Genomic DNA, 14,210 nt, shown 5'->3' on the forward strand with positions numbered 1-14,210 from the left:
GATCTTTTTCACTGACGGAGCATCCATTTTTGCCGTTCTTCACCTTCCGGTCGATGGTTAGGTTCTCGAAGTATCGTTTTAGTACTCTGCTGACCGTGGATTGGACGATTCCCAGCATCTTACCGATGTCCCGATGTGACAACTCCGGATTCTCGAAATGAGTGCACAGGATTAATTCACGACGCTCTTTTTCGTTCGACGACATTTTTCCAAATCTACGAAAAATTGACAGGGAAGCATGGCCAACGTGATCTATACACTCTTATCTGATTATACGCGAAAGCTGAAGATATAGTTCCTAAAAATTAAATTTCTACAGCGTTTTTTTCGTGATGCAATTTGATGTGACACACCCTTTATTTGACCCAAATCGGACAATCCGACCTAATATCAAAATATGGGCGTTCGTCAAAAAAATTTAAATCTACTTGGAAACACTGAAAACGAAATACCTGCTTCACCCACTGTATTTTCCAAATATTGTGCGATCCGAATATTAATTATTCCCTTCGATGGTGTAGCTGAGATCCGCTCATATGAAGACAACAATAAAATGGGTTGATTCGCGAATAGCGAAAACTTTACCGTTAAGGAGCTCTGCCAAAAAAGGAAATAAGTTATAACTAACAATAAAGTTCAACTTTATTAACTAAACCTTCACTTAGTCACGGCTCCGTCAGACTAACGCCAAATGAACCTCAATAAAATATATATTTTGGAAAAAAGTTGAATTTAAAAAAAAACAGCGGGAACATAACTGCGTAGCCCCGATAAGACCTCTCCCCCCCCCCCCCCAAAAAAAACGATTTATTCCCTCCTAGAACAATTTACTTCGTAGGATCTTGGGAAGCAGCTGTGAAGTCAACACGCATGTTTATGTTTCGCTCCATTCGCAACGTGTTTTATTCCACCTTTCACAAGCAGAAGGAGTTAATTTATCAGTTCTTTTCAGTTTCTATTTTTCCAAAAGTGTTTCCGCTGTGGACTTGTAAGTTCAGGCGTCCAGAGGAACGTTTCCACCGGAGAACGGTGAGCCTCCGTTTTCGCGCTAACGATCGAACACATACAGTGAATTTAGTTCGATTGAAGCACCGTGTCAATTTTCATGACGTCTGGTGGAGAGTACTTTTGTATTTTAGCATCACACGTTGTCGTTCTCATGCGTTTTCAACGGTAGATTGAGGTGGTCAAGCAATGGGGCAAAACAACATATAATCCTCTCATTCACAATCTGACCGTTACTACGGCAATGGGAGTCTTGGTTTTTTCAAAGTTAATAGTTAGAGCTCAGCGCTTGTTTGAAGACCAGAGTAGAATGAGCTGTAAAAGTTAAAAACCTCAGTTTATATTTTGTTACCGTGAACGAATGGACAAATTTTGCCTAAGAATGTAATCTTAGAATATGCACAAAGAAAGCATAGTGCAGAGCTTGCCCCGACGCACAGAGGTAGTAGAGCAGTATATTATTAAAAATTACATTTGCGAAACATTCATTCTTCAGTCGACGAGCTGAAGTTATGTGGAATCGTGTTCTGAGTAAAAGATTTCAAGCCTTAAAAATTGGGATCTCTTTTTTAAATTTTTGTTCTCAAACCCAAGGTTGATACTCGATGAAAAGATACTTTTTTAAATTCATACCGTTAGTTGGAGAGTAGTTTTGTATAGTAGAATCACACGTAAGAAGTTTTTGGGAGCGTCGGAGACGTAATTTTGCTAAGATACTGAGTACTAAAAAACTACTTAGATAGACATCAGGTAACCAACAATATATGTTCAAGCTGATAGCTAACTCAGCAAAAATGCTCAAATTGGCTTTAAATTGCTTTGTGAATCATCTCTAGATACATTGGTCCTTGTCAGTACAGTCTAGGACACCACTCTTCTGATTGTTTATCTAACTTATCTATCGATACATTGCAGGATTCCAGACACCTGCATTAGATGTAATATCAAAGGAAAGTGAATATGATAGTCCTACTCTCTACACAACACCAGGTAGTGTTTTGTAGTGTCTTTGTCATTTTTTCATTTCATTTCATTTCATTTCATTTCATTGAAAGCTGACACTAATCGCTACTTGTGCGTGCTTGTGCGTTCAATGAACAAACTTTATCTCAAGTTCATCGTTAACACATGTTCGCATCGTCTTTCAATGTCTAGAAACAGTAAAACATATATTCGAATCAAATCTACGGATCGCTATACTCAATCTGCTATGGTTTAACGATTTTATTTCCGAAGCATTCCAACTTGATCCAATTTTAATGAAAACATCCTTCATTCATTTTTTTCCCCCTACGTAATTAAGTCGTCAATCTTTACAGAAAAATCTGCCACATCATTGATTGTATTTGTGATAATTTCATATTCAACGGAATCCATTTAGGAAGTTGTGCTAGTCCCTGGTCGCTGTTCCCACTTCCTCAATTACCACAAAATGGTTCACTTTTATCAATTTCTCACGGAACATTAGTCGGGTTCATTTTTTGTATCCCACTTTTTCGTCTCCCATCGATTATGATTGCTCTGTTTTTCTTCTAAAAACATTTTCCCGTCCATCTCATCGAGTCAACAGGTCCTGGGGATCGAAACAAAAAAAGCGAGATCCGAACAATCCGATAGCAGCAGCACCAGCAGGATGCACTTTCCATCACTCCAATCGGTCGTTTCCTTGCTGCGCATAATCCAATGGCACTGGCAGGTTGCATATGCCCTTTTTGTTCGCCCTCAATAAATTGGTTTATTGGTTTTGTATTTTGTGCTGCATTCATCCCGGAATCCACCGTTTGGCCGCTTTGGCTGGCGAGGTCCAAATGTTCGCTTACACACGCAATGTTATTCGCCTTTGCTTTCGTTCTCCTGAAGGCAACATGTGCATGTCCTTACGACTGCCGAAAAAAAAACCCACGGGGAGAAAAGGTGCCTTCACAGAGTGCAAATGCACCCTTCTCTAATTGGAAGGATTTTTTTTCTATAGCGATATTTTCGTTAGCGGCGAACTCACTTTCGGTAACGAACAGGTGATCGTAAGAAAGAAACTTTCTTCTTTGTGGAGTACGGAAAAAAGGGGTCAAAAAGATGAAATGGCGCGAATATTTCAATATAAAAGATTGAAACAATTTTTTTTTCGATTTGTCCGGGGACGATGCGATAAGAAAGATGCAGCAATTCGGAAGTGGGGATCAACTGGATTCTATGCAGGACAGGAAGTTCACTCGCATTATTCTGCTCGAGCCGCTCAAAAACGTTTTATTGTTACTCTAAAAATCCTGACCCTTTCCGCTGGTATCATAACTCTACGACGAGATAATGTGGGAAATTGAATGTCCAAGCGTCAACATGCAGGTACGTGAGAAAGGACTTTCAAGGAATCGAGAGGAACAAAGAACGAAACAGGTGCAATCGAGCGACCATCATGTCTTCGAATGCGGCTAATGCCAACCAGCAGAAGGTTGCGAGAAGCGATTAAAATCATTTTTTTAACATTCTCATTTATAGCGGCGTTCCGGCAACTCTCGAAGATCGCCGTCCGAAGAAAGTATTTTTTATTGTTTTATTGCCACAATAATTGGAAAACGTGTGTTACTGGGCAGAAGGCAAATTAACGTGAATACGTCGAATGATCTTTATGGTTGTTCGATTATGGCCGATTTCCTAGAACCAATCATAAGTGACTAATCCTGCTGGGTTCGGAAAACAAAAAAAAACTCGACGGCCCAAACGTTTTCTCACGTCACCGAGCGCATCACGGATCAGCGGAGACAGCAAATCAAATTGCCGAACTATGTCGAGAATTCCCGTATACCTGTGAGCCCGCTTGCGCTTGCCGACGATAGCATCAAAAGCATATTTCACTAATGGCTTTTTGATGCCTCCTCGATTTTCGGTTCTTGCCGTGCACTTCTGTCGAATTCCGAGATAATCGGGACCGCGATCCAGATATGATCGGGGTCCTCTTCGGACGGTCGTTTGGATAACAGAAAGAGTGAGCGTGAGTGGTGGAGAGAGGGTGTGTTTCACGTGATATTTCTCGAGAATGACTCAGTTCTACTACTACATGTCTCGAGCCCTCAGATATCCAATAATGAGAACATTTATAGGACAAGATAGACATATTTCCATCCTTTGAGAGAATTTGGTTTCGTTTACTAGCGGAAAGTTATGCTGATTCGAATGAAAATTCATTGTTAGAAAGTCAAATAAAGATTACATGCCATGTGCATTGAACAGACGCCAGCTCGTGAGCTATAGCTCTGTCATTGTTGAGATTTAACCATTATTTTGAACCCAGTTAAACTAATTAAACTAGGTCTAGGTTAGAACGATTCTGTTGCTTTCTTTTGCAATAAAGTCTGCTTCATTTAATATTGGAACACAAACAATTGCGTGTAGTTCAGTCATTTATTAACGAATTCATAATTTGTTTTTCATACAAATGTAGCATTTTCTTTACTCTTTCATAAAAAAAATTAAAAAAAATTAATCATTGCTGTTTCGAAGAAATTCTCGTACTTTTCCCGTAATACGGCACATTAGGCGGCGCACACCCTTTTCGTCCACCGTTTTGGCGATTTGATTCCACCAGTTCTTCATTTGAGTCATGTTCCTAACAAGTTTTCCCTTTGCCTTAAGCCGCTTCGCTTCGTGATTGCCCAGTATTTCTCTATCGGCCGGAACTGGGGGCAGTTTGGGGGGTTGAGGTCCTTCGGTATTACGCTGACCCCGTTCGTTGCGTACCATTCCATAACCGTTTTGCTGTAATGGCAGCTTGCGAGGTCCGGCCAAAACATTACTGGACGGTCGTGGGCACGAATAAACGGCAGAATCCGTTTCTGTAGGCACTCTTTTTTGTAGACTTCTGATGTCATTGTCTTGTCAGTGAGAAAGACTTTGGTTTTCTGTCCACAACTGCATATCCCCTGCCAAATCATGTACTTGCGGGCGAATTTATCCGCAAACACTTAAATTTTGCAGGTACATCCCCCCGAGCCGTCGTCAAATAAAATTTTTGACCTGGGATTTGCCCAAAGTCCGCCTTCACGTAGGTCTCATCGTCCATCAGAATACATCCGTCGAACTTGGTCAGCACTTGGTCGTACAGCTTTCGAGCACGGATTCTGGCCACATTGTTCTGCTTCAGCGTCCGATTTGGCTGTTTGCTGGCTCGGAATGACCTTATTCCTTCCCGGAGACGAATTCGTCGCACCGTACTGTGAGCGGCCTGGAACTTATTGGCCAAATCGCGGTCTGAAAGATTGGGATTCCTCTTGACGGCCTTGATGACTTTCCCACGCAGTTTCCGGTCGCCAGTTCCACTCCGACGCTTCGAATGCGGCTTCCGAGCCGTCGTCAATGTTTCCTTGTACTGCTTGATAACACGCCATACGGTATTTCTGGGCATTTTAAGCTGTTTAGCTAGCTTAGATGCCGACAACAATGGATTTTCAAGAAAACTGTGCACAATTTTATCTCTCCGTTCGGCTTCCATGGCGGTTGTTTACAAAATGCTATCGTTTGGTGTTATGACATAAATACATGGTGAAAGGTAATGAATTTCCCGACACGTGGGTGAAAAAAGTTTCCAAATCCGTCCACTAGGAGCGCCACAATGAGCAAAAGAATTTGTTCCAATATTAAATGAAGCAGACTTTACAAAAAAATAGCACAGAATGCAGTTGTAAAACATTTGAATTAATAAGGTACGATTTCAGAAGTAAAAAAAAATAAAATGAGGTTTTTAGAGGTTTTGAAAAAAAAGTCACAGGAGGGTTGTGTAGGAGACAAGACCGCATAGTTGACGTAGGATTCCATTAGGCTAACTGTTGTTTGGGATATGGTTGAAGAATTACATTGTTAAACTCTTCGATAATGATTTGGAGGCCCGGAACGACCCTTGTTGTTAGTGTTGTTAGGTATTGTTTGTTCACAACCGTGTGATGATAATAGAAGGATGGTTATTAGACATTGGATAGTGTGTATCACGACAGAAGATGCCAAAGTGGAATGGGATATGATGAAAGCCGTCCTCTGTGACCCTGAACGAGATGGTCCCTGTGTGATGTATGGATAAAATGTAGAAACAAAACTAATGGAACTGCTTCTTTTTTCCATTTTTTCTCGTCGCATGAACTTTCCTTGGGAGAAAAATATCGTTTCATATTTCAAGTCATTTTAACACAACCGCTGCCATATACAATTTTACACTTACAATTGTGCTAAAAGTTTTACAATACATGATTGGTCATTGATATGAAATTTCACGAAGCAACCAACATAAAAGTTCCAAATTTGAATTTTATTTAAGTTAGATTGAAACATCGTTCATCAATCAACCCAGTTTCCTATATTTTCGAGCGGTTATCGGTACAAAGTGGACCGAATGAAGTAAAGTGCTACAAAAGTGCTGGAATCGTACCCCGCCTTGCCTCCCGCAGGCAGCACTGTTCACAGTTTCAGCTATAATCACAATAAAACATCATCACTGCAGCACTGCAGAGTTTTTTTTCCCTCGTTGAACTGTCACAACACAACATAACGGTTAGTGAATCGAGAAACAAATATTGCAAGTATAGGAAATTATCTACATTTTCACTTTAAATTTCATTTCTTTAGGTCTTTTTTAGGTTGCATTGAACAAATCACCGGATAACACAGCAGATAATTCTAACAGGTGAGTAAAATAAATTCAATCACATTATCGTATCATTTTTTGATCGAAAAAATGTGTTCTGTTGATCCGCTATTGGATTTGATAGAGGAGTGAAATGAATTATTAACTAATTATTTGTATATTTTAGAGTATTTTACATTCATGAAAGCAGCGTCAGCAGCACCTCAGCAGCACTCAGTCAACACAGGTTAAATAGTATTTGTGTAATTCGTATTGACATCCATCGTCCCAACATAAGCGAAAGTCATAGTAAATACAGGTGAGTACCATGAGTTTTTTTCTGGATTATTTTTCTGTTTTATGCATTGAGAAAAATATATTTTACTAGCTGTTAAAACGGTTCCTTGTATACCGTGTATACTTATTATTTGTTTTATTTCCAGATATTTCCTCATATTGTCAATAATCACCCCAGCATCAGCAGAATTGATAGTAAATACTGGTGAGTGTCATGAATTTATTTTAGTACAACTGTTGCGTTTTATGAGGTGCATCGATTTAACCGACAGTTGAAAGGGTTTTTTGACGTAGGATTACGTCTTTCGGGAACATATTGGGGTACAAATTGAAAAACGAATATCGATCGCATCTTGAAAAATGTCCAATTTCAAACGCTTATTGCTCAGTCATTTCATGACGGATTGATGAGATTTTTACATCAAAACATTGCGGCACTCTATAACAATTTTTCACCTTGAATAAAATAATTTATATCATGTAATTAACTATCGAACAATTGAAAAATCTCAACCCCTATCCAAACGGTACTGATTGGTCGAAATTGACGTTTTTCTTTTTCGCCTGCTTCGCTTTTTTCGTTCCCCGATAAGTCAAATATTTGCATGGCGAGCAGAGTGGGGGGCGCCTATTTCTCACATACCAACTGATATAAAAGGACGGTAGCATTTTTCGATTTCTCTCTCCAACCATTCTTTGTGTGGACACCGACTGGACAACATCGTTGCTGGACGAGCTGGACGGCGAGGGATCGAGTGCCTTTCTCAAGGCAAGAGGGTGGAGGTGGTAGCGCTGGAGTAGAGTAGAGTAGAGTTTTCAAAGGGCCTTTCTCAAGGCTAGAGACGAATGAACTACAAAAGTTTAAAGTCTCTATAATACAAGACCTTCTTTCCTTCCTCCGATTTCTTATTCTCGTTCAACGCTCAGATCGGCAAACATCTGGGCTTCTAGTGTGCAGTGCTCTACAAATCAACCAACACCATACGGTGTGGCAAAGGAGAGGAAGACATCGGCAACCAACGATGGATGCGGTGCGGCAAAGGGAGCAAAGAAGAGAAGCAGCGGAGAGCATCGATTTAAATCTAGTGTGCATTGCTGGTGCGTTCCTCTTCACATCAACAATTGGATGCGACAAAGGAGGCAGATGAGCGAAGTGCATTGCATCGCATCGTATCACACCCGCTATCCGTCGTTTAGCTCGTCGTGGTGGTGCCAATCAAACCCTCGCAAATCGACGCACAGAAGCCGATGGCGCCAAAGTCAAGGAAAGCATCAGCGAATCCGTAAAAGCTTCTTCTTCTTGAATGGCGTTAACGTTCCCTGTGGAACTTTTGCCGTCTCAACGTATTCATTAACTAGCGTCGTTCATTAATACTTGGTTGAGATTTCTATGCCGAATAACACGCCTTGAATGTACTCTAGAGTGGCAAGCTCTAGAATACGCGTGACCACAGTGCAAGCCGCAAGAATTTTCTTTGACGAAAAATCCCCCAACCAGAACGGGAATCGAACCCGAACACCCGGCATGATAGTGTGGGACGCTAACCACTCGGCCACGGGTGCACATCCGTAAAAGCTACCGCTCCCAAAACTAAACTGCTACATCCGACTGAAACGCAGCAGATTCCGTGCAACCCATTAAATCATTCCAGACCTTCTCAGGACTATCAATTTGTTTTGAAACAAAAGAGTTTATTTTACTGTTTTCCACTTACCACAAAAACTATATAAAACCGATCAAAAATACTGTTTATTTTTACATTTTCTACTAACAACTAACATGGAACGTATCACGTCAAAAACATACGTTCATCAACCACCTTTTACTGGAAAAGAAGCGAAGGACATATGCATGCATGTATATAACGGAACGCTCCAGTCATACACAGCCCGTTAGGGACGAATGACCTTTGGGTTAAAGTCCCTTCAAAAACAAGAACGAACGATACACAGCCCGTATCAGACAAATGCATGAAGGAATTCTATAAAATAAAAAAATGGGGAGGTTATATCTATGATATAACGCAAGGTTGACGTGGGACTACCTTAGCTTAGCAATCATTAGTTTGTATTGATTAAAATTTTGATTGAATGAAACAATTTCCGAATTCAATTGAATTCAATATATTTGCTTTGTGAGTAAAAGATTGTATAATGCCATGTAAGGTCAATTCATGCAATAGATTATGTTCTTCGTTACAAGTAAATTTAATGACGGTCCTTTTACGTTTGGTATTATGACATCTTGGTTTTGATGTCTATGTTAAGCAAACACATTTCAGTCAGAACAAAAATGACCCCGATTTGCATGTATTTGCAACGCCGATTCCCCCACACACCTCGGTTTAGAAGTTTTTATTAGGCAAACACATTTCAGTCGGAACAAAAATACCCCTGACCTGCATAAATATGCAATTCCAATTTCCTCAGACACCTTGATTCTGAAGTCTGTGTTAGGGAAACACATTTCAGTCGGAACAAAAATACCCCCGACTTTCATGTATTTACAATGCTGATTTCTCTAACGCTGCTTGGTTTTGAAGTCTGTGTTAGGGAACACATTTCGGTGCGAACAAATATCCCCATACTTTCATGTGTTTGCAATGCCGATTTTCCTAAGGCTGCTATGTTATGATGGCTGTGTTGGGGAAACCGTAAATCGGACCAATCAAAACGAGGTAGTTAGGGCGTTTAGATAACGCTCAACATTTTATAGTTATTCGATTGTTTATCTAATAAAAAATAACATTTTATTAATTGCGATAGAAGCGTTGAAATATTCCGTATCAATTGATGCAAACATCTTTCCGATCCAGTAAGAAATATTCGAGTTATAAGCATTCGAAATCTTGCATTTTTTCCTGCATGTTCTATGTTTAGGTTTTCATTTTACCCCCCATATACTCCGGTTAGACGTAGTCCCACGTCAAAATAATATTTTTGCGGTGCCTTTGCGCCAACTATACGGGCGAGTAGCACCATAGTAGAAAAAAATGCTGAAGTTCGTGACATCTGGTAGCAATATTTTTCTTCTTTTGAATTATAGAGACTTTAAACTTTACGTTCATTCGTTTTTAGCCCTGAGAAGGTCCCTTGCGAAGAAAACTAGTTCATACTCTTTCTCGACCTACCTTTAGAAAGACATTTTCATTGTCGCTCAGCACTCCTCAGCAAACGAGTCTGCTTTCGGCGGCACCAAGCGACGCCATGAGCAATATTCATTTAGGGAGGCAGATTAATCTCCCATCGAACTAGCAGGCCCGAAGGCAGTTTTAAATTGATAAAATTTGAATGTATTTATTTTTTTGACGTAGGATTACGTCTTTCGGGAACATGTTGGGGTATAAATTGAAAATCGAAAATCGAGCACATCGTGAAAATTGTCCAATTTCAAACGCATATTGCTCAGTCATTTCATGATGGATTGATGAAATTTTTGCGTCAATCGATTTCGCCACTCCAAAACAATTTTTTATATTGAAGATAATAATATATGTCATGAAACTAACTATCGAACTATTGAAAAATTACAACCCCTATCCTAACGGAAATAACCACATCTGATTGGTCGAAATTTACGACACGTGTGGCGGGTCCCTAACAGAGACATCAAAACCAAGCTGCCTGGGGGAAATCGGCTTTGCAAATACATGATAGAGTAGTGGGAGCTTTTGCTCCCACCGAAATGTTGCTTTGTGGAATTGCATATCAATGACTGATCGTGTATTGTGAAAAATTTATCACAAGTGTAAGTGTAAAATATATGGTAGCATTTGTGTTGAAAATTACTTGATATATGAAACGATTTATTTCAATTTTCATAAATAAAAACCAAGGTGTGTTCCCACTCGAGAACGGGTCGTTTGGTCACCAAATCATCATCAAAGAGTTTAACGATGTAATTCTTCAAACATATACAAAATCAACAGATAGCCTAACGGAATCCTACGTCAACTATGCGGTCGTGTCTCGGACACAACCCTCCTGTGACTTTTTTTATCAAGGATCCATTTTTCGTAATTGTTTCTGAAACATTAGATGTATTTGTATTGTATAATAATCATTTTATTTATTTTCAGGCATTTCATTATATTACCTTCCATCATCCCATCATCAGCAGGAGTCATAATTTATACTGGTGAGTAACACAATTGATTTTTGTATAATGATTATGCTATGAAGAGAATCGATTTTAATAATCGGTAAAACAGTTTTGTTTAGTAATTATTTTATTTATTTATCGGGTTTTAGGACTGCCATCCATCGTCTTAGCATCAGCAAAATCATAGTGAATACAGGGGAGTATTATGTTTTTTTTTTTCAAAATTTATTTATTAAAAAAATTATATTTACTATTTACTAATTTATTTTTGCATACATTTACTAACATTTTTCATAACATTCTTTTACAATCACAACAGTTTATACATCAAATACCTGAAGAAGCTGTTCGTGTACTAGGTATTTCAAAATAATTTAAATATTTAAAATATTACTAAATAAATACCATTTTTTAAAGATGACAATAATCAACAACAGAAGATAATCGTCGATTCAGACTAGGAAAACATTGAGTGTCAAGAGTAAGTTTCCACATATTATTATATTCAATTATTCTAGAGGAACTATTTTAAAAATTAATATCTTCCTGATGTTTCTGAATTACTTTTTAAATTTTTAAAGATTTGTTATAAAAGGTAACAATATAGATTAGCTAAAAAGAAATTCATTTTGTTTACAAGATCTTCAAAATATTATTTCGTAAAGCTAAAATAATCAGGTTCAAGCTAAATATGTTCCGTTTTGTTTGATAATTTGTTGCTAAATTTCCGTCTCGAAAATCGATTTCACAAGGTACTCCTGAAACTTTTTGACCAGAAAAATAATCGGCCATAGATAGGAACAGGTGGCAAACATTTGGTGCCGGATCAGGACTTTAAGATTCCAACTCCTTGGTGTTGTCTTAATGAAACATAATTCACCTTGCATTGGGTAGAATTGTGTACAGTACATCCCTAATTGAAAGAAGATGGTTCCCTGCCAATCCCACCCACAAGTCGATTATGTTGCTATTCAACAATGCACAATGGTCCAGGAGATGGATTTAAGCGGAAATTAGCATTTAGAGCTCGACAATTATTCTCTAGACAAAAACTGTCTTCGACAAAGTTGTTACATACAATAGAGCGCTCATTTTTATGTTATCAAAAATAGGGTGACCAAAATTGTCGATAAAATGGAAAGTCTAACTTGCTTATCTTTATAGATAGAGATAAACATAGTTGGACAATGTTGTAGCCCGAATTATTTAAAACAACTTTGTAGAACAAAGACCATGAAAAAACGGGTTTTTTTTGCTTTAACTTTTATATTTCAAATTCTACATCAAACTGGTACGACTTTTAGAGCTTATCAATACCAACATTTTGCGATGCAGAACTTGTTAATATTTTAATCCTACTCAAAGTTGTTGATGTTTTTTAACCCAAAAACTCATGATTTCTGTTTCAATTTACTCAAACACAAAAAATAACATCGTTTTGAATATTATATAGAGTGAAATTTGTTCTTTCAAATGCCGTCAATAAATTTTGTTTATGTTTGCCCCAGAAAGAATGACAAACAATTAAAGAGTACGTATTTTTTGGAAAGAAATATTAATAACTTTGAGTGAAGTTGAGATAATGATAAGTTCTGCATCGAAAAATGTTTATATTATATAAAAGTCTTCCGAAGACAGTTTGTATGTAGAATTTAAAATATAAAAGTTAAAGCAGAAAAACAGTTTTTTTCATTGTGACCTTAGCGTAACATAGAAAAAAGGCGCTATATCGGTTATTTCAAGAGATAGACTTAATATAGATATAACTTTATTCTACAAAGATGTTTCAAATAACTGGAACTACAACATTGTCGAACTATGTTTACCTCTATCTATAAAGATAAGAAAGTGAGATTTTTTATTTCATCTACAATTTTGGTCACCCTATTATTGATATCATAAAAATAAGCGCTCTATTGTATATAACAGATTTGTCGAAGGCAGTTTTTGTTTAGAGAATAACTGTTGAGCTCTAAATGCTAATTTCCACTTAAATACATCTCCTGGACCATTGTGCAATGGAATGATGGAAAATTGGCATATAAGTTTTTGTGTTGACTTGTTTGAATGCATCAAGTTTCTTTTTTATACAGCCTTATTCCACAGATTCCGAGCAAATTTCCGTATTTGACTGACAGCCGCTCAAACAAAACATAGTCAAGAATTCACAAAACTGTCTGATAGTTAAGTTTAATACGTAATTTCGTCTCTCTAACGCTAGCCAATATAACCCGATGAGACTTACAGAACGAATGATAAGCATAAGCAGCCATTTACTGGAGAAAAAATGTATTTCTATCTGCCTAACCTAATACATGAAATTAAGAAAAACTATAATTGATTGTATCTTTCTGTTTCAGATTGATCATTTGACGTAATGAGTAGATACGTCGTCGCAATCAAAAAAAGATGGAAGCCATCAGCTCATATTGCTTTGAATAGGTAATATTTGTCGTGATTCGAACTGCATATTCTATTGACTACTCTCTTTTTTTCAGAACTTGCATAGATGAAGTTCATCATCAATCGGAATCGTTAGGAGAGGAGAGGGATTATTATAACGATTCAGTAATTTCAAACAGAGACCATAGAAAAATTTAAATAATGATACTAACTAATCATCATTTTATTTAATCCCATTTATTTCGATTCATTAGATTTTCTAATTTCAATTACGAAAACAATATAAAAAACAACGTAAATTATCTCCGTCTGTGGAAATTCATATTTAAAAAGAGATAAATTAATTTTTTTTTTTCATATTACAAATTACAAAATATTCATATTGATATTGATTGATAACTGAAAATATTTATACTAAGCGAAGAAAAAAATAGTATATAGTACGTATAGTAATACATTAGAAAACATAAGGTTACAACTTTAACTTCTGTATTCTTAAAAGAAAAATTATTTGCTAGGTTTTCGGGTTTGAAAAATTTGTGTAGATAACCCAATATATAATATATGGAAAAATATTCACGAAAGCCTAGAAATGTATAGAGTAGATGTTAAATACTCAAATTAACATTATTCGAACTAAACATATTTTTACAAGAAAAAAAATTATATATGGTAGGCTATTTAATTGAAAATTGTATTTCAAATTGGAATTGTGTGTTAGTTTAAAAATAATTGCTTTTCTTATAAATAAACTAGCTAACCCGGCAAACTTCGTCCCGCCCATTTACTTGATTAATT

At 37.3% G+C, this 14,210-nt stretch overlaps 2 long non-coding RNA genes across 2 annotated transcripts; both read left to right on the top strand.

Moving 5' to 3' along the window:
- Positions 1 to 6,611: 6,611 nt before the first annotated feature.
- LOC129780599 (uncharacterized) lies at positions 6,612 to 11,242 on the top strand. The gene is made up of 5 exons (XR_008743969.1): positions 6,612 to 6,670; positions 6,798 to 6,929; positions 7,054 to 7,112; positions 10,987 to 11,045; positions 11,159 to 11,242. It is a non-coding gene; the product is annotated as an uncharacterized LOC129780599 (long non-coding RNA).
- A 164-nt stretch (positions 11,243 to 11,406) lies between these two features.
- Positions 11,407 to 13,718, top strand: LOC129780598 (uncharacterized). The gene is made up of 3 exons (XR_008743968.1): positions 11,407 to 11,490; positions 13,370 to 13,451; positions 13,508 to 13,718. It is a non-coding gene; the product is annotated as an uncharacterized LOC129780598 (long non-coding RNA).
- The last annotated feature ends 492 nt before the right edge of the window (positions 13,719 to 14,210 follow it).

This window comes from Toxorhynchites rutilus, chromosome 3, assembly GCF_029784135.1.
Source record: "Toxorhynchites rutilus septentrionalis strain SRP chromosome 3, ASM2978413v1, whole genome shotgun sequence".
In the NCBI taxonomy this organism is placed as follows: domain Eukaryota; kingdom Metazoa; phylum Arthropoda; class Insecta; order Diptera; family Culicidae; genus Toxorhynchites; species Toxorhynchites rutilus.